Below are 22,294 nucleotides of genomic sequence, written 5' to 3'. Positions count from 1 at the left end.
CCTGAAACCTCCACATGCCAAATTTTACTCCATTAGCTTGAATAGTTCTCTAGTTATGCATAAATGTGTGTTTCATTTGTATGGCAATTTCTTTCTGTTTTTTCAAAGATTTCGTGGACTAACACATTTTTTTTGCTAACCAACTCAATAGCAAATTTAGTTAACCTCATCGACCAGCCTTCATTTGATTCCTAGAATGTTCCTGTTGAACCTTTCCATACAGAGATATTTTTATTTGAATAAAAATTACCCCTTCGTCTTTGATGATGATCAACTCGCTAAACTATGATCGCACCGCAAACCGATACGCATTTAGGAAACTTTAATAACTTCTGTACAAGTTTAATTTGTTGCTTTGATGAAAAAGAAAATATTTTAATTTTTCGCATCGATTTTGAAAATTTGGATTGTTTTAGAAAATCTTCTGTAATTTTGCAAATATTAGAGTAAGTTGTAATGTTAGCAGGAAAATTTTAAGCCTATTTTATCCCCAAAACATTTGTGAACTTTTCATATTGATACATTCAGTCGTGTTTTTTAGCCGAAGTAAATTAATGGAACACTTAATCGCAAATTGAATCAGAAATACAAAATATTATGCGCACTCTCAGAATGAACGATTCAAAACATTTGTTTTCATGTGTTTGTAGGTACAAAAATTCCAATATACGCATTCCCACATCTACACGCACTCCTCACCCACAAACTGATGAAAACGAAAGTTACGAATCGTATGTACGCATAGAATTTTTTACTTCTGGTACAATTTACGATGAAGTGCACCTCTAATTTACTCCAAACTCTAATCGGTCGGCTGAAAAAACCGCTGAACGTATCAATATGATCATATCGAGTGAGTCTCTAGAATCAAACGATTATAGAGACTTCAATCTTTTGCAGTTAGTTTATTTGTCTCTAACCTGAAAAAAGGTCAATTTAGAAAATGTATTCTCTATTCTGACGATCTTTAAAAAGCCATTTTGGACTCCTTTGCCGCAACCGCCGCCTACTGTTGCAGAAATAGTGATCATTTTTATTATAGAGACTTTAAATTACAAAGTTCATTCGCATCTGGATCGCCAGTGGTGCTGTTTTTGTTGTTATGACGGATTATAGAGACTTTAAACTTTAACAGTTCACTCGTCTCTAGCCTTGCAAAAGGCACTTTTGGACAGCTTAGACGACACTCCACTCATGCCTTGAAACAGTCTTTATTTTCGCTCGACGCAAGCCGGCAACAAATGTTGACTCGATGATCGAAACCAAACCAGAATGATCGTTAGTGGCGATAGGACCTCTGTGCCTGCTTGTGTAGTCCATGTGAGGGAAACACATTCCGATGTGCATAAATACAAGCGGGTACAAAAGTATCCTCGACTTGCACGTCTTGTATCCTCGTAGCGGTCAATTTGTACCCCTTCTTCTCTCGATGCAAGGTAACATCGAAGAACGAAACCATACCAGCTAACGCTGGAATTGCATGGAAGAATGCTGTTAGATCACTCGATTTTTTTTTTGAGTTTCTATAGCTGTGTAAGAGCTTGGTTAAAATGATGATACACTGAGTTTCACGACTATAGAACCACTCATTTTTTCTGAGTTCCCAGAGATATGTAAGAAGTCGGTTGAATTGAAGTATATAGTGTAGGATATAACAACTATCTTCATTTAACCTTAAGCTCTTCAAATCACTCATACTGTTTGTAAACTGCATCTACTATTCGTACGATCACTTCTCGTGAGTTCTCTGATAGGGTTTTGATCTGTTAAGCAAGCTGACCAGTTCAGAATCTGAAGAATCATTCAATAAATCATGCCTTGACTTTCCGGATGTTATGAACACAAAAATAAAGTTCAATTGTCCAGTCTTTTAAATGAAGATAGTTATTATATACTACACTATATACTTCAATTCAACCGACTTCTTACATATCCTTGGGAACTCAGAAAAAATGAGTGGTTGTATAGTTGTGTAGTGTATAATAATTATCTTCGTATAAAACTGGTCATTTGAACTTTATTCTTTTGTTTAGGCGCAAAACATCTAAAAAAACGTGTCATGACTATAAAACTAAATGAATAAACTATCGCCCTAGTTACAAAATTAACAGTAATTTCGCATGAATTACAACAAGTTTTTCTATTCGTATGCCATCATTAGTTCTCCTTCAATTCAAACAACCTATTCAACCACAATTCGACCAAGCTACAGCATGTGGAAATTTGTATTTCGCTCCAGGTACCGTTGTTTGTTGCACCTTCTAAAAACTCTCGTACTCCATCTATTCTTAGTACGACCGCTCCCTGCATGTTCTCGATTGGGTTTTGCAGTGGTAAATAAGCAAGGTAGCTCAGAATTTGAAGCCCCAGTGAACCATGTAAAGGTGTTCTATTTATGAACTGATGCGTGACCCTATTGGATATTACCCAATCATTATGATGGTTTCGGTGCAAAAACAGCAGTAAATGAGTCAGGAGTGCTTCCTTGAACTCTTGACTGTTCAGTCGTGTTGATGGAAAAACCCTCTGAATCAACCCACCGCTTAAACTAGATCTAGTTAGCTGCTCCTAACTGTCCCCAGTTTCGTTTAATACAAATGTTTTGGGCAATAGTAAAGTAGAAGTTGAAGATGAATGGAAAATGTCATCGAAAACATCGGTCAGATAAAAAAAAATAATTAGATTGCTGATGTCCAAGACACATCCGCATCTTCAGCGTAGGACTACGAAATTATTGTCGATATTATTGAAATTTTGAAATTGACGCTACATTTAACCCGGAAACAATGTTGGAACTAACAAAAATAAAATGATCGATAGGAAAGTCATTAATAAGTCCGAACACACTCCTAAGCAGGGCTTGATAATTTCGAAACTAAAAGATGAAAATGATTTTTTTACTTCTTCCTTTCTCTTCATTCAGAGTTTCGATTGAAACATAGATTCTTTTATTTCGTTATTTTCTGCTGTCTTTGAATTTGAAAGCAGACGCTTTCCATTGATGATTGAAACTGCTAGAAAGTTTCATTCGATTTCAATACTCCAAACTGGATTGTCCCAAACTGTCTCAAAAAAAAAAAGAAACTAAAAGAGGTACATTAGGGCACATTAGTCGCACAACCGGTGCCGCCAACTGATTACTCCTGCTGGTATACTGCACATCCTTTCACATCGTCGTTTTCATTTGTTTCAGTGAATACGGTTCGAAGTCAAACGAAGCTTTCTTTTGAATATAAAACACTTTCATTTGATGTAAGACACTTTCATTTTTATTAGAGGGTTTGATAACTTCACTCCAGTGAGTTTAGAATAATCACACCATCAAACTTCATATACCATACTTCCACCTGTCTTTGGAAACGCATAAAAACAACAACAATGTGTGCGTGTGATGTCAAAAAGTGGCATGAAGTGGTGCTTCCACCGAACAAAATTGCACGCTGTTCACGTTCTTTTGTATTAAGTAAAACCTCTGTGCATAATATTACCCTTAGAAAGGAATGTTGTTTGCGCGTTAACTGGATTGAGACTAGGATTAGGAATCGCGAATAGCTTATTCACACTCTAAGAGAACGAACAGCGACTTCGATGCATTAGTTGCTCAGTTTTGACTATACTAGGTTCGTAAGTACACAAATGGGCTGAACAAATGTATGGTGAAATAGAATTGTCTCCAATTTTCATTTAATTACATCGCTGAAGGATTAGGGAATCATAATGTATAGGATATCAAACAAATCATAAATAGTTTCCGATTAGATTGCTATGCAAATCGTCAAAATCCGTTCATGAATAGTTATTAACGCTAACAGTATTTCATAAAATCGTTACTTATTTTCTGATTCGGCACCCTTACTGAAAAACGTAGTTCTACGCCAAAATTTCATGGGATCGGATAACGAAAAATCGGAACCGAAAGTGACGTATGCCGGTTTATGAATAGCATTGACGGAGAAGTTATGCAATTTCTTCAAAGTAACGAATAATAATTCTACATGTTATCTTCTATATTTCCAATTCCGATTCATTTAATTATGAACGAAATAAACACATTTGAGTCTGTCCTGTTTCCAAATAGTCTAAATTTCCATGGAAATTCAATGAATATTAAATGACTCTCCAAAATACACATGTTTCACTTGTAGGGAGTCTTAGGGTGGCTGCTCGACATTTTCAAACTAATTATATTATAATTCAGATCTATCCTCCCATTTTCCAATGGCAGTAATTTGAGAATGTCACAATAATTGCTACTGCTGTTTCATCTATAACATCTGTCTCTTCTACAACCCTTGATTTATTTATGTTTAGCTAACCGTAATAAAATTGTAAAAATATCTATCGTCCACATGAACTCACTACAGACTCGTCGGTATCCAAATATATAAGGAATCCTCTAAGCACGTAGAGCACACTCAAAGGAGAGGGATAACCAAACCTCACGGAAGGCCTTTTCCTGTCCATTTGTCTGCCCGCCGGTTTGTCTGCTCGTCTCAAAGAGCACATAATTGAATGAGCAAGCAGTATGGGCTCTTGGTTGTGATTGAATCGAGAGTGGCACAGATCAAATGTTTGTTCAAACAATGAACTTTCCGAACCTCTCCTGCCCCCTCCCACTGTGTGTAAGATGCTGTGAAACATGATTATCACCGGGTGGTTTCGGATCCAATCGGAGCATGATGGGTTTGGTTTGTCGGAGTGGCAACCGGGAAGTAGCAACAGTGGCAGCTTGATGGATTGATGAGGGGTTTGCCTGCAGAGATTTGTTCATTCAGACTCTTCCCGAAATCCGGACAACATCGGTTGTTGAGAATCGAAATTTTGTCGGAAAAATAACTTTCCCGTGAGCAAACCAAAGAATAATGATCGATGTGCAGTGATTCATCAATAGGTTTCATTAAGAATTGTCAAAATAAAATGCAATCGATGTTCATATTGATAAATAATCAGCTGCGGAATGATGAGCAAATTGAAATAAATCTACAAATGGAGTAACGTCGTTGGTACATACCATCGTTTAATGTCGGACGTTGATTAGCACTATGAAACTATGAAAGACCGCATAAACTTAACTCCGATCAGATGGGCACCTACTGTTTCTCTACTGCAAACATCGTTGCCAACATCGTATCGTTCATGAAAATCCAATTTAACTGCAGACAGCAATCCAAATTTGTAGGAATGTGCAGCTTTGGATCGGCAAAGGATTTTTAGAGAGCAAACGTGGAGCATCTGTGGGGTATTCTTCAAAGCTAGGACAATCGAGTGCAATTTATGTTGAAGACTGAATCTGCCGCATTGAAAGACAATTGTGTTTGTTTTATACATATTTGGAAGATCCTCTTTTAATTAACTTAATATTCATTTTCTAAGTAAATTTTTCAGTCAGTTCGTTGGGGAATCCTCCTTTACTCTCGAAACCTGTTCGACGTGCTTTCGAGCAAGTTAAGGACTTTAAATAAAATAGGATTTTCTGGGAAAATTTCGTAGAGGATCTCGAGGATTTCATTTACTAGGCATTGACTCATGTCTTCCTTTGCAGCTGATCGAGTAGACGAATTTCTATCATTGGAAGTCCTGACTTCTTTGCCGACCAGGTATTCCTTTGGCATAAGACTTGTAACATAAATTGGCGATGGATTCAAAACTCGCACGTTTTGCTCCGGTTCATCTTTGAAAGAATTTTTTTCCAATTTATTTACTCATTCTATATAAGTGTTGTCCTTTGTTTAAACATGGAATAAACATTTCATATTCCTATTCAAACATCAAAGACATTTTATTTTGATTTTCAGCATGAAGATCACCAAAAAAACTTTAAAGACCAAAAAAATTGTATTTTCCAGGGCATTCATCTTGTACCGTCAAGGAATTATTTAATTAAATAAATTAATTGAAAATTTTTATTAGAAATTCAACAACTCATATTTTATGAGTTTCCAGAGATATGTAAGGAGTCGGTTGAATTAGAGTATATAGTGTAGGATATAATAACTATCTTCATTTAAAAGACTGACCATTTGAACCATATTGTTGTGTTCAGGCGCGAAACATTCAAAAAACAAAAATTCCAGTGTTTCATAACTATAGAACCAGATGGAAAAAATCTCACTCCTTTACAAAACTATCGTCAATTTCACATGAATTACAATAAGTTTCTAATTCGTAGGTCATCTTTAGTTCTCAATCAGTTCAAATAACCCATTCGGGGTGGTTTTGACCAAGTTGCGCCATGTTGTAGTGTGTATCTCGTTCTGCGCAAAGGATACTGCTCGTTTAAGCTCTTCAAATCATTCATACTGCTTGTAAGCTGCATCTACTATTCGTACGATCACTCCTCATAAGTTTTTGATAGGAGTTTTGATCAGGTAAACAAGCTGACCAGTCCAGAATCTGAAGCCCCTATTCAATAAACCATGCCTTGACTTTCCGGATGTTATGAATTGATACCAAATCACCCAATTATCACGGTGTTCTTGATGCAAAAGTTATAGGAGGTTGTGTCTAAGACATGACCAGTCGGACACCGTCCAGTAGATGGGCAACATCGAGCCCGAAACCGGTCGACGAAAAAGGTAATTTTAACCATTTTAATGTTTGTAAGGATTATAAGTGTTGTGTCCTAGTTCCGTGTCGCCTCTCGCGAGTGAATAATGACCACTTTGTTGACGTAGAACTACGCTGTTATTTTGTTCAGGTCGCTTTTCAATAACTTCGGATATTATTTTACATACATACACTTATCTCCGCTTTGCGGTCTTCTCAACAGAAACCCTTTCCATTAATATTTCCGGTCTTGATTAACTTAGCTGTCATCCTTGGTGGAGATAGTTTGTCATGCGAAACCAAATGACACACAAAATTCCTGAACAATTTTTTCCTTGGTAAGCCGATGATAGCCTAGTTTGATAATTTCCCACACAATTGTTTAGTTCAGAACCTTAATGGAATTGCATCAGTTTGATGTAATGATTGCAATGCCAAAGACATCAGCGAGTAAGTAATTTGGTATCGTCCAAAGCTCAAACCGAAACGAAGACATGTGATGACGCAAAACAAGGAAGAACAAGCGATGGTCATTGCTTCGTATCTAGAACGATACTGAAAGTTTGCCACAGTGAGATCCAATGTTTATGCTCCAGGCGAATATTCCCCTTCGTTCTTTATCTTCTTCTTTTCTTTGTACACGGTGACTAAGTTGCTCGTTATTGACGGCATGGGTAGGGAAGCTCCGATTCGTTTGGTATATAAATCACCTAAATCCGTTCACGGTAAAAATAGTTATTAACGTTAACTTTATTTCATAAAAACGTGACCTGTTTTCTGCATCCTCGATGAAAGACGTAGTTCTACGTCAAAACAGAAGTAAATTATTCTGAAGTACTTCATTGAACTTCTGACTGTACATTGGTGTTGTTAAAAAGCTATAGGAACCAGGCCGTTTTGTGCTCCCGTGGCCGAGTGGTTAGCGTCATAACTAACATGCCGGGTGTTCGGGTTCGATTCCCGTTCTGGCCGGGAGAATTTTTCGTCAAAGAAATTTCCTCCGACTTGCACTGTGATCACGCGTATTCTAGAGCTTGCCACTCAGAATGCATTCAAGGCGTGTTATTTGGCATAGAAATCGCAACTAAGTACTAATAAAAATGACGCAAGTAATACTACGTTGAGACGGCGAAGTTCCTCTAGGAACGTTAGTGCCATTGAAGAAGTAGAAGAACCAGGCCGTTTTGAAAATATTTTTCTTAAACCATCAAACTGCCGCCTGCAATGTTACGAGTAGAAAAATTACATGGCATGTTCCGTAAGTCCTTCCAGCATGAAGAAATTCAATTCAAGTTGCATTTCTTTTTATCAGAGAAGTTCTCCTAAAATAGTGAGACACATGGCATTAGCTTCCACATTGGTTTTTCGGCCCCGCAGCGATGGGATTTTGATGGTTTGGGGAGAATTTTATCTAAAAGGCCTGGTTCAGGTAGCTTACCATCAACACGAATTAATAAGCAGAAGTGCAACGAAGTACTTCAGAAACATTTACTGCTGTTTTTACTATAAAAACAATGTGATAATTCGGTAATTCGGCATCAATTCATAAAATCCGGAAAGTTGTGGCATGGTTTAATGAATAGGGTCTTCAGATTCTTGACTGGTCAGCTTGTTCACCAGATCAAAACCCTATCAAGAAATATGAGGCGCAACTTGCTCAAAACCACCCGAATGGGTTATTTGAACTGATTGAGAACTATAGACGACCTACGAATCAGGAACTTATTGTAATTCATGTGAAATTGACGTTAATTTTGTAGAGGAGTGAGATTTTCTTCATCTGGTTCTATAGTTATGAAACAGGGGAATTTTAGTTATTTGAATGTTTTGCGCCAGAACACTACAATGAGGTTCACATGGCCAGTCTTCTAAATGGAGATAGTTGTTATATCCTACACTATATACTTCAATTCGACCGACTTCATACATATCTCTGGAAACCCAAAAAAAATTAGTGGTTCTATAGTCGTGGAAAGCAGTGTATATCAATACAGCATCAAGCCATTCGAAAAATACCGCTCCATGCGGACCACTATTTCATGTGATCTATTTTTATGGAACGAAATTCAGTCTTACAAGCCACGACATTTTACTTAGATACATTGAAAGCGGAAGTTTGATGGTTTAAGATGCTTCTCTCTGGCTTTTTTATAAACACGAATGAACAGGCAGGAGTACAATAAAGTACATTAGCATCATTTTCGTTCTAGTGGAAATATCACCGTAATAATTGGGTATTTCGTCAGTTTGTATAAGCCGGGCTTCCATGACATTGTTCATTGTACAGATTCTGGCTTCAGATTATGTACTGTTTACCAGATCAAAACTCAATCGCGATCTTGTGGGGGAGTGATCGTACGAAGAGTAGATGAAGATAACAAGCAGTATGGAAGTGTTGAAGAGCTCAAGCAAGCCCTTTCTTCTGCGAAGATCTAGCTACAATATTCAACATACCGCTTGCACTTTCTGGGGATTATCTCCAGCCCTTACGTACCTTTTTATCCTCCAAATTATACCAGCAGGAACGACATCCAAGGCTCTAGAAGAGCAACGACTTAAGCGCAGTGGACAGTGGCTAGAATGTCACTAGTGCAGGCGAGATCATCGGTGGTAGCACTACCGTTTACCAGCCAGATGAACTCCTGAAAGGTGCCAATGAAAATGATCATCTCGAATTTCAAAAAGTTACCCCATAAAAAATGTTCATCACCTCGAAGACACCATATTCAAAATATCAGCTCAATCGAACTTAAGGGAGAATGGCGCAAAGCGGTCAAAGTTTGAGTTTTCTGAAAATCAAAAAAATCACCCAAGAGGGGGGAGTAAAATAAATCGGGAAATTCCCAAAAAAAAAATTTGATGACAAATGTCTCAAAATTACATGACCTACTGTCATCTCGAAAATTTTGTTTTGTCAAAAATCGACACTCAGGGTCTATTTTCGGAACACGAGGCAAAACGTATAGTATGATTTCGTTGCCAATAAAAATAGTTATCTTGATTTTTCACTCGGAACTTGCTGCGAAATGTTGATTTGCACGATAATATACCTAATGCAAAATATTAGCTCAATCGGATTTCATTTACTAGTGTCGCAGACGTAAAATTTATTTTTTTTTAAATCGAAAAATCATCCGAGATCGGGGTTTTCAAAAAAAATGTTTGATGCCAAATGTCTTATAATTCCACAAAACGTCGATATTTACTGTTATCTCGACCCCGTTTTCCTTTACTTCAACCGCTTTGCGCCCCCTCGCCTAAGTCCGATTGAGCTGAAATTATGCATAGGGTATTTTTTTAAATTTTAGGGTAGATTTTTTCCCATACATTCATTGGTACCCTAGTGCTCCTACACTGTTCGACCGAGGCCAAATATATGACTATTTTTGACAGGTAAAATTTGATCAACATGTATTCGACACAAATATATTCGACACAAATATATTCGACACAAAACACGACAAGAAAATATGAAGTTATTGGATGCCTAAAATATTGTTTCAGTCTGTTCTTCGAACCTGTCGGTACATGGTTAGATAACCTCAAATATTTCAGTCGAAATTTTACCATGTTCGATGTTTGAAATTGTATGCCACTGTTGATGATTGAAGAACGACAAACAAAACAGTGTTTGTACAAATTTCAAATCAAACTTTATTTGTCAAAAAGTGTTAAAATTTTGACCTCCGGGACAAACAGTCGGCCACCTTAAGTGAAATGGTTCACTGTCATTTTTTAGCTGAAGATTCTGAATTGATTTTCGCCCATGAACTTTATCCGTCTGTCCTTCTTAGCCTTCCATAAAATACAATTCTGATTACGTAAAGGGTGACAATGGGTCAAAGTAGTGAATAATACTTTCTATTAATGTCAAGATAATTGACCAACATGTAAGTGTCTTGAATGATTATTTGAGTTACGAAAATAGTTTCAATCCACCTAGAAGTGCAATGGAAATGTTTATATACAACCATTCCATGTCAAACCGATATAGTGGTTTTCAGATTTTCGTGAAAAGTGTAGTTTCGTTCTTTATCGCAAAACATTAGACCCGTATCCGTTGAAAATGAGTTATTATTCATGAAAAATCGCTGTTTAGAAGCTCATAAGAATCGATAAAAACAGATATAAAAAAACGGATATGTAACGCTTTAGATAATTCATTTTTAACGCTGATAAAAAATTTCAGCCAAACCGGTCGAGTAGATCCTGAGATATCGATACCATCAGCTGAAAAAACATGGTTACGAGGAAAACGCGTCTCAAATTTGTACAGCAATGCTATATCCATTGAGGTGATCTCATACTCTTGGCTGTTACTTTCCAACGAATTCAAATATCAAAAAATCTGAGGGCATTCTCTTCCTAAAAATGCAAAAACGAAAAATTCGATGTTTTCAAACTTTTAGACCGGGCCCCCCCCTCAAGATGATCTCAGATGAAGATACAGCAATTTGATGGAAAAATTATTCACCAGAAAAAAAATCCGTTTTGTTCAAACATCGTATATTCACTCGTTGCGGAAATTTTCAGACACGTATTTTTTTATTTCGCTCATGGGGTGCATAATTCAAATTTATTTCAAATTGAAAAATAACAGTTGTGAGGACAAGTATATCTCAAATTACATAAAATTCATAACAGATAACTGTAAACTTTATAAATTAAATGTAAAAATTAGTACGCTGCAACCAGAATTCGAAAACGGATTCATGTATTCGTGTTGGCGGTTAGAATCGACCTTAATTTTTATATGATTAGAGTTAATTTTGTGGTTTATTTTGATATGTGTAATACACTGCGTTTCACAACTATGGAACCACTCATTTTTTTCTGATTTTCCAGAGATATGTAAGAAGTCGGTTAAATTGAAGTATATAGTGTAGGATATAACAACTATCTTCATTTAGAAGACTGGCCATTTGAACTTTATTTGAAGTCTGGCGCGAAACATTCAAAAAACAAAAATTCCAGTGTTTCATAACTATAGAACCAGATGGAAAAGATCTCACTCGTTTACAAGATTAACGTCAATTTCACATGAATTACAATATGTTTCTAATTCGTGGATCATCTTTAGTTCTCAATCAGTTCAAATAACTCATTCGGGGTGGTTTTGAACAAGTTACGCCATGCTGTAGTGTGTATCTCGTTCTACGCAGAGTATACTACTCGTTTAAGCTCTTCAAATCACTCATACTACTTGTAAGCTGCATCTACTATTCGTACGATCACTCCTCATGAGTTCTTGATAGAGTTTTGATCTGGTAAACAAGCTGACCAGTCCAGAATCTGAAGGCCCTATTCAATAAACCATGTCTGGACTTTCCAGATTTTATGAATTGATGCCAAATTACCCAATTATCACATTATTTTCGATATAAAAACAGCAATGAATGATTCTGGAGTACTTCGTTGTACTTCTTTGTACTTCTGACTGTTCATTCGGGTTGATGGTAAGCTACCTAAACCAGGCCTTCTTGAGAAAATTCTCCCCAAACCATAAAAGCTGCGGGTTCAAAAACTAATGTGGACGATAATATTATGGGTTTCACTATTTCAGAAGAACTTCTCTGATAAAAAGTAATTTAACTTGAATATAATTTTTTCATACTGGAAGGATTCTCGGAACGTGTCATTTATTTTTTCAATTCGTAACTTTGCAGGCGGCAATTTGATTTTTTGAGGAAAATATTTTCTAAACGGTCTGATTCAGATAGCTTTTCCCCATTATGAGTCAGAAGTGCAATGAAGTATTTCAGAATCATTTACTTTTGTTTTTGCATCAAAAACGCCGTGATGATTAGCTAATTTGGAATCAATTCATAACATCCGAAAAGTAAAGGCATGGTTTATTGAATAGGGGCTTCAGATTCTAGACTGATCAGCTTGTTTACCAAAACAAAACCCTGGCAGGAACTTATGAGGAGTGATCGTACGAATAGTAGATGCAGCTTACAAGCAGTATGAGTGATTTGAAGAGCTTAAACGAGTAATATACTCTGCGTAGAACGAGGTACACACTACAGCATGGCGTAACTTGTTCAAAACTACCCCGAATGGGTTATTCGAACTGATTGAGAACTAAAGATGATCTACGAATTAGAAACTTATTGTAATGCTTGTGAAATTGACGTTAATTTTGTAAAGGAGTGAGAGTTTCTCCATCTGGTTCTATAGTTATGAAATACAGGAATTTTTATTTTTTGAATATTTCGCGTCTGAACATAACAATAATGTTCAAACGGCCAGTCTTTTAAATGAAGGTAATTCTAGTATTATATTTTTCACTATATACTTTAATTTAACCGACTTCTTACATATCTCTGGAAAATCAGAAAAAATTAGTGGTTCTATAGTTGTGAAACGCAGTGTATGACTGCAATATGTTTTGAAGCTAAATAGAGAGGGGAATGAAATGGCCCTAATGGAATCGTAAATGGGAATATTCGGGATGCAGTAGTCGTAACACTACACTTCTCATTTTATAATCGTATTATCATATAATTTATATCTGTATCACTTTCATTTTTAAAATTCAGAACAAATTCACCACTTTAAATTACATTTACTAACGTTCAGTTTGCTTTTTCTCACTTACAGGTAATTTCAACAGTTTGAAGAGTCCAAACAACACTTCATAATCCCCCTGCACCCCATTATGAGTAAGTGTCATAAAATTAATCTGATGCAAACAAAACAATGGGCCGTAATAACTTTCTTTCCCAGCTGCCTCAATCTTGGACCCACATTTTTTTGTTTGTTTCAATTTCATAAACAAAGATTTATGCTGCCATTGTTGTTAGGGGGCTGTTGTTTTTATCTACGTTTGTAATCATGCGGTTTCAGGCAGTGGTGACAGTTTGGTGTGTCTGTTTTTGGTTTGCGAACAGCCGAAGGGTTGTGATTGCAGTTGGGGTTGGATTGATGGTTGCGAGATGCCGACCACAAGCGACAATTCGCCAGTGAACAATCACACAATCACTCGGGCAAACATATTAAACTTTCATTATCGTTGGGCTATTTGTATGGTGAGCGATAATCTTCCGCCACTCCGTGGTGGCTCTCGTTCAGATCGTTTATTTTGACGGTGTTGGAGATTGGAAACAACATCATTTTATCTACACAACCCCATCCGTGAAAAGTCTTCGTGCGTGAAATGTGGGGGGAAAATAGCTGCCGACAGGAAGTTTTTCCCTCATTTTTCACATTAATACGAGGCACACAACGGGGGCTAAGATTGCTCCCGCGAACATCTTGGTGAACTTTTATCATGAAATGTGAAAATTAGTTATTTTCACATACCTCGTTCCGCTTGCATCGCTCCGAAAGTGATCAATCTGTCTCGGTTGGTGAGAAGAGGCGCTAAATTAGACTGCTGACAGATGGTCTCAGCGAGTTCACAGCAAGTTGCGAGTTTGTTTGAGTTGTTTCCGGAAAACTTTAAATTTAGCTGATATCTTGGGAGTGTGTACTTGAAGAGCAATTAACTATGATTAATTGAAATTGGAATTCGAAAACGCCTGATAGGATTGCTTTGACATCAGGAGTAAATTTTAAGCCCAGCAACTGTTGAGGGATTATGAGAATGGTAGGAGAAGCTTAGAGAGGTTATTCATTACCTTGCGGCGACATCGCATTGGAAGAACGTCTTCGTTGCATAACTCTCTGTAGACTCTCTCTCTCGACTGCATCGTATGTTGGTATGGAGAGACACGATTTCACTTCAAAACTATGAGCGTTGGCATACGGAATGTTACCTTCACTAATAGGAGCTGACGTAATTATGACGTATTTAGTAGGGTCTTATCTTCGATGCATTAGCATAGAAATTCAGATGTTCGTCGCAAAGCAAAAGGTCAGATGGTGAGTTTCGATTCTAGATTCTCTCTTCGTGATGTGATGAAACTTTAGGAGCAATAAATGATGTTTGGGTGTTCAAAATGCCTTCGATCGATGAGATATCTCAGTGAGTCGTCTTTCGATTGATAACATTATCTGCTACGTGATGTTATTCATGAAACAATGTAGGTTTAAATCATACGTAATGAAGGCATTAGCTTCAACATATCTTAGACTTGAAGTCAAATAATTACAATCCAAACACCATGCTATCATCACATGTAAATGGACGAGTTGATTGTTAGGTGTTATTTTCAAATTACATACCCAGCCTGTCACTTCTAGCTTGTAATCATAACGACGATACGAGAGCTGGAAGCAGCACAAAGTTGTAGCATGGAATGGATTCCTGGTTTGACCGGAAGCCCTGCGTACAGCAGTCGCTAATGAGATCGAGAAAGTTTTTAATTGGATACTGTTTGCTCGCATACATGAAGTGCGCCATCCTTGTAACTGGATACTGGCGTCAAGGGTCGTTTGAAATTTTACGGAATTGACGTTCAATTTCTGGAAACGATTTTTCACGACACGTATAGTAAACATTTTTGATTGTGTGTTATTAGATAACTGATTTCTAGCATTGGGGGGGCAGCACAATCAATATATCAGAGAACTTGTCATGTCAGAACATTTTAGTTATTGACTAGAATGATAAAATAAAAATGTCGATTTTCGAATTTGAAAAATAATACGGGTCGGAATTGATTATATACAGACTTGATTATATACAATTTTGTACTTTTTAATCGGAATTTTCCCTAGGGACTGATACTGAGTTTTCCGTTTGGATAGCGTTGGCACTGGGAATGATTATAAAATTATTTTTAGAAAAATACGGCCCACGGGGACCGACGTGAGTGAGACGGGAATTTCTTAGTCGGTGTCCTCGTTCGGTCGAGACTCAACGTGTTGAAATAGTGTTCTAACACGAAAAGTTCAATAACTCTGTCAGAGTTGAGAGACAAAATATGCGAATAAAACAGCAAAAATGCAAAAACTGCGAATCAAATATAACGCTTCGATTTGTGTAAACTTTAAAAACCGTTTGAAGCAACATTTGGAAAATCAACACATTACTCTTCTTCGCATCGAAATGTCACTCAGTGTTCATCAGAAGCGCTAATGAATAACCGGGGACATCTGACATTGTCGAATTGAGAAATACCTCTCAGACAAATGATGCTCACCTTGCAAAAATCACTGAGCCACTTCTTTTCGCAATATTTCTTCGCAACCGAATTGATCAGAACCCGTTCGAAACAAGCTGTGTGATCAGGGTGCACCGTTTTGTAATTTCTGTTTCCAATAAGTGCGAAAAGTGCGCAATTAACACTCGTCATCATGGTATAGCCTTTTTCGCTGCTTTTTTTTTCAAATTCTTTGTCGAAGCTTCTGTCGGTCGTTCAATCCGACACAGCGGCACAAGAGACACTCCTCACATTCCTCTGACATTCCACCGGCTAGACAACACCGTCTTACTGTATAAACGAATCGGGCAGGTTCATTCGGACTGTGTTGAGATGAAATGACAAAAAAAAATCGAAATCGAAAGCATAATAAAACGGTTCAGGGTATGTCGTGACCCAGATCTGAATTTCACTCCTGAATGGCAGCTAGTTTTGGGCTTCTGCTGTTCGTCATGGACATGGGACATGTGGCAGCATTACCGGCCGTAGTTTGGGATTGCTCCGATGGCTTGTCGTAGATGATGATAGAATGCCAATCAACTCTGATTGTTCTCTGAGAGATGGTGTTGAAAGTGAACGGTGATTTTCAACATGATACTGTTTTGCGTTGCTTGGAAACTTCTCCAGTTGGTGTGTGAAGAGGAAAAAATGTGAGAGCTTTGATGAAACTTCAAATGTGAACCCCAATAATGAAATGACACATATTGTTAGTCGATCTCGAATTTCACAGAAAATTGAAATACTAGATACGATTTGACTACATATTCAGCCATTCCATGACAAACCGATATACTGGTTCTCAGATTTTCGTGAAAAGTGGTAATTTTGTTCATTACCGCAAAACATTGGACCCGTATTTTTCTATTTTTTCATTAGGATGACCTTTTCCATATGATGGAAGTTCGGAAAATCAACATTTCCCCCTTCTTTTTGTCCAAAAATGACTTTTTTCAAAAATGCATAACTTATGAAATACTAGACCGATTCCGATGATCAACATATAAAATTAAAGGCAATCACCTCGTCTTTTTAGGAAAAATACTTCAGTGGCAGAAAATTCAAACTTTGTTTCCGTTATTATTGATTGTATTTGTTTTTTATGGTTTTCATGGCCTCGGGATCAAGGACGCTATATTTTTTTTATATTCTCTCTAGAAAGCTGTGGATTTTTTACATAAAATCTCTCCAAACCAGAAATGTTACCAATTTCTTCAGAATGAACAAGCGTAATTTTCAGTTGAATTTCAATAAAAATGTTTACTTCATGACATTTTATTACCTAAAACCAGTGTTTGCCAAATGATCCATTCACTGAAAAAATAGCTTTCGTTCGTTTAAATATGATCATACTCAAATTATTTCCCCAGCGGCTTTCTTTTGTTGTTACGTGCTGCAAATCACGACACAAAAGAGAACGAGACAACTCTGCATCGGTTCGCACTTCATGATACACCGACACGCAAGCAAAACCATCATATACGCTTTCGGTGCAGAAAGTTTATTTTCTTCTTTGCTTCTAACATATGCATATCGACCTCTCCATGCATCATGAAACAGCAGGATCGTACGGACTACGCAAAGCGAATGATTAATATTCAGCTAATGTAGCAGATCCTGATTTTTAAGTCTCAGATAGTGCAAACTATATGATTATTTAGCTCGATAGAGGCTAAGGGAAGGGTAGACAGATCATATTTTCCATTTTTAACGCCGCTTTCCCTTGAAATATGTATATTCATATAGAAGGCATAGTTTTACTAGCAACACCGCTCTCTTTTCCCATTCGTTGCTCTCCGCAAATGGTGACCGAATGATGACGTAATTTTTCTTGTATCATTTATTGCTTTGCACTTGTCTGCGCAGTGGATTTCGCTATAGTAAAATGGGACGATATATGCGGTTCAAACTTGTATGCAGGCTTTGAAAATGGTTTGCGATGTTTGATACAGCTCGAATATGCAAACAACAATCTTCGTTTCTCTCTTGGTTTAATCATTTAGTGTAACACAAGTGATTACTGTCATTTATACAAGTATCTGAATGATCCTCTCATATTTGGTTATATGTTCGTGAGAGGTTACTTGCATGACACATTGTGTATCATTCGATTTTGATCAAAATCCAAACACTGCCCAAAACACATAGTACCGATCCTTACTTAATCGTTGCTATATAAATTTCATGTTTTTTTTCCTGATAAAATACATTATTATAATAAAAAGTCATTATCAGACACTATTTTGTTTTTTTTTTAACACTTACAGACAACGCATAACTCTATTGCATAAATGTAATATTTGATATGAAAAAGTTTATTTCAGATCATAATTTCTGTATTAAAATATGCCGCACGCGACTTAACAATCGTGATGGGGTCGGCACTATCAAAGGGGTGCTTCTAACGGGTGGCAACAAAAACTCTGGATTTTATTCGAGGCTCTTATGCTCTTATGAGAGCGTGTATGTGTTAGCTCTCTCTCTCTCTCTCTCTCTCTTTCTCTCGCACTATTCTCTTCTCTTTCTGCTAGTATTTTTGCTAGGGGAAGTGAGGGCATAGTGGATTATGCTCATTACCTGCGCCCACATACCGCTACAATCCCCGTTTTCGGAAGAATATTGTAGTTCAACTCATTGTTGTTCAAGATAGCAAGCGACTTTTGCTATAAAAATTTAAAATAGTACATTTTTCGTCATTAGAAAAAAAGTTGCTAAATCGAACTTTTTTTTTACTTTTTTTTTAAAGTGGTCACCTGGTGGGGGCAAAGTGGTCACTTGTATTTATCATGCTAAATTAGATAGATTTATGCGTTTTTTTCGTCCAAATTTTGTTTAATTTGTTCATTGAAATAGTATGGACATGTATAAAATAAGCTTGGCCTATTCAACAACAGAAAAATTGTAAGTCATTATCCACCACTGACCACTTTGCCCCCAAACGTCAAAGTAATTTCTATGTGAGTTAATAGCTAAGATTGAACAAAATACCTGTTCACCTCTTCTATGATATGTGAACAGTCGTTCAAACTAATGATTTGTCCAAGATATCAGATTGAATAAACTATTTTTTTACGAAAAATTTCTCAGATACGATGCGCACAGAACTACGGCCGAATGGCTATCGAGGGCGCGATTTCTATTTTTATTTATATTTTGACATGCGCCAGCCCTACTGAGGTACAGGGTGGCTCAAAATTCATGAAACTCATCAAACATTAGATGACCATCAATACGGCAGCTGTGGTCAATAGTAATACTATCAAACAAGCAGGTGACCACTTTGCCCCCACTACCCCTATATTTATGCTTGCTCAGTTTTGCTCAAAATGCCGTCGAAACAAGAAGTATTTTGCGAACTCTTTGTACTGTTCTACGAACTGTACAGTAATTTCGGCAAAAAAATATACGGTACCACATTTCGCACATTTCGAAAGCGAAAATTGCAATTGAAACTCAAATTTCTGCATTTCTCGAAATCTAACCAAGCAAAAACACCAAATTAGGCATATGGAGGTTTAAGGGGGCAATAAATGTTTCTATATTGGTTAGACACCCCACCACCTCTCTAAGGGGAAACACAAATTTCTGAATTACTCGAGAATTAATCAAGCATATGAAACCAAATTTGGAATGTGGAGGTTTTAGGGTCCAATAAATGAATCTATGCTGGTTAGATATTTCTCCCCTATCTCTTACAAGGGGCTGCTATACAAATGAAACACAAATTTCTGTATTACTCGAGAATTAATCAAGCAAATAAAACCAAATTAGGCCTATGGAGCTTTCAGGGGACACGAAACTTTTCTATGGTGAATCGACACTTCTCCTCCCTATCTAAGGGGGCTGCCATACAAATGAAACACAAATTTCTACATTACTTGAGAATAAATCAAGCAAATGAAACCAAATTTGGCATGTGGAGGTTTTAGAGGACACAAAACGTTTCCATGGTGAATCCTCTCCTTCTTTCTAAAGGGGGGGGGGGATGCTAGCATACAAATGGAATACAAATTTCTGCATAACTCGAAAACTAATCAAGGTTTTTGAATATGGGAAATGTTTCTATGATGGTATGACACCCCTCCCTTCTCTGAACTGGAGAGGGGGTCCCGTAAAAATAATACACACATATTTCAACCAATTATATTCGAACCAAACATGACAACGCACTCCTTTATCTTCTTCTATCTATATAAATTAAAATGAATCACCGAATTTGTTGATACGAACAAAACTCGAGAAAGGAATTGTCCGATTTAGGGCTGTCTTTATTCCATCATATTTTCTGTATCAAACATTTATTCCATGTAACGAAGAAACATGTTATTTTCAAGTGGTTAAAAAATCTTGAATGTGGATTGTGTCTGAAAATAATCTGATATTATAATGACGAGTTTTGGTAGAAGTACTAGGAATTTTATAATAGAAGGTAATTTTAAAGGGTAGATTACAAAATCAATCAATGAACAGTTCTACGATTGGCAAATCGAAATGTTATTATTTCAGAAAATAAACTATAACGCCAAAACGGGATATTTGATCGGAATGGTGTCTTAGAAAAAAAAAAATTTTTTTATCCCTTTTGTATATTTTAGGCTCATTAGCATTTTAGCTGTAACAGAGCCGAATTTCAATCGTGTACATGTCACATGTTTATCATATCTATAATTAGCACATTACACAGTTGCCATATAGGCATAAAAGTTTTCGTTCTGTTCTTCCATTATCCAGTTAGACCGGACAGCGGAGACAGTTGATTGATCATTGTTGAGTTATTTATAGAACAGCAGCCCGATGTGTCTTGCAGAGCAGAGCAGTTGTATAGATGAATCGATCTTATTTCGACCGTGGATCGATCTCCATCGCTGATGATTGTTGTGTGGACGTAGTTATTCTGTAACAACACAAAGATGGTCAATGAGGGCCCTGAGTTTTGAACTCACGATCGATCGCTTACTAAGCGAACGCGCAACCAATGTGGCTACGGAGACCCCCAATAGAAAAAGTTATAGATTATAATTTCACGGGTCTGGAGAAGCACACACTAAAAAACACAAAACTAAAAAAATTAAAATAAAGCTTAATTTTTTTAAAAAAATCTACTTTATCGACACAATGAAGCCCCATTGTCTCCAACAACTGGTAGAAATTTGTTCCTGGGTGAATGAAAAATGAATTTTATGGCATTTTGAAATTTGCACGTTTTTTTTTCAAAAGTTTCTAATTCAAAAACCACAATACCTACAATATTTTCGTCAAAGTATGAAATGTAGGAAATTGTTTAGATTTGGAAAAAAATATCAAAAATTGAAAACTGAAAAAAAAATATTTTTAAAATTGAAATTCATTTTTCTCAAAAACGTATTTTTTAAAATTCTCAAAAAAAAAATATGAATGGTCCTTACAATTTCCAACAAGTCATCCACACACCGGAAGATGGGCACTTTTACAGGGAAAAAGTTTTTCTACCAACAACTTTTTCATGATCTCTTTGAAAAAAAAATCAACTAATCCTAATTTTGTTTAAGGCCTATATAGCGATATACAGGCAAACCTTATTTTGTGCAAGAGATGCGAAGGATCCCACAAAAATCGCATAAAAAATCGTACAAAACTTCACCAGTAAAAAATCGTGTTCGTCTTTTGAAAAAAAAAACTTTTTTCTTGTGGTGGATAGGGACCGCATAATAAAAACAAGTTTCCCTGAGAAAAAAAACTCAGATACACACCGTTTGCCGTTCGATTTCCGTTTGTTTTCCTTCTGTGCGATGGGACAGTTTGCCATTTTGGTTGCGCGTGGCTGTGTTGTGCTTCTGGTTACATGTCGAAACTTGTTCCTATTAGAAGTAATGTCATGCACAACATGTTGCATTTGATGGAAGGATGGGAATGATTTGAGAAGTAGATAATCTAGACCCAAATTTGCTCTTTTTGCACTGAAATACATATACCGTTCTGATTCATATTTCGGACACTTTGTTCTAATATCTTGAAATGCTTAATGCACTGATGATATAACTATAAAACTAATATCACAATTGCTCCTTTAGAGTAATCTCTTGGTTTCACTATCATTTCACATGAGAACTACATTTGAATTAAAACATAATAGGCAGAAATCTTACAACACTACTCATTATCGTTTATGTTTCACGTTTCCTTAGCGTGAGCGCGTAGAATTTACCCGTTCATAAATATTGAAATTTCTCTCGTGTTTCATCAGTTCTCATCATCGTTAACAGTTTACTGTGATTGCAGTTGACTATAAAATATGATCAAGTATAATGTTATTTTCGTCAAAAAAATTACAAATTAAAGTGTTCGAAATTTGAATTCAATCTGTCCGAAATTTGATTTAGTGTCCGAAGTCAAATAGGTACCAAAGTAGAAAGCTTAAAAGCATATTGAACTAATTTATTAAAAATATCAACCAAATAATACCTGTGCATAAAGTTTAGATCTGTTTTCTGCATCATATGCCTTAAGCGTCCGAAATATGATTCAGAACGGTATAACATAATCGGCAAAAATCTGAAAGCACTACTCATTATCGTTTGTGTTTGACGTTTGCTTTGCGTGAACACGTAGAATTTACCCGTTCGAAAATATTTAAATTTCTCCCGTGTTTCATCAGTTCTCATCATCGTTAACAGTTTACTGTT

At 36.6% G+C, this 22,294-nt stretch overlaps 1 protein-coding gene across 14 annotated transcripts in view; it reads left to right on the top strand.

Moving 5' to 3' along the window:
- LOC129780389 (zinc finger CCCH domain-containing protein 13) overlaps nucleotides 1–22,294 on the top strand; it is a 372,838-nt gene that overhangs the window by 246,962 nt on the left and 103,582 nt on the right. Inside the window, exon 1 of one of the 14 annotated variants that reach the window (XM_055788609.1) lies at nucleotides 13,150–13,211. The exons of the other annotated variants lie outside the window; for them this stretch is intronic. The gene's annotated coding sequence lies outside the window, so the exon portion shown is untranslated. Of the gene's footprint in view, nucleotides 1–13,149; nucleotides 13,212–22,294 lie in introns of those variants that run through there. 14 annotated transcript variants of the gene reach the window in all.

The sequence above is a fragment of the Toxorhynchites rutilus genome, chromosome 3, assembly GCF_029784135.1.
Source record: "Toxorhynchites rutilus septentrionalis strain SRP chromosome 3, ASM2978413v1, whole genome shotgun sequence".
Lineage (NCBI taxonomy): Eukaryota > Metazoa > Arthropoda > Insecta > Diptera > Culicidae > Toxorhynchites > Toxorhynchites rutilus.
This window is presented reverse-complemented; position numbering and strand designations above follow the sequence as displayed.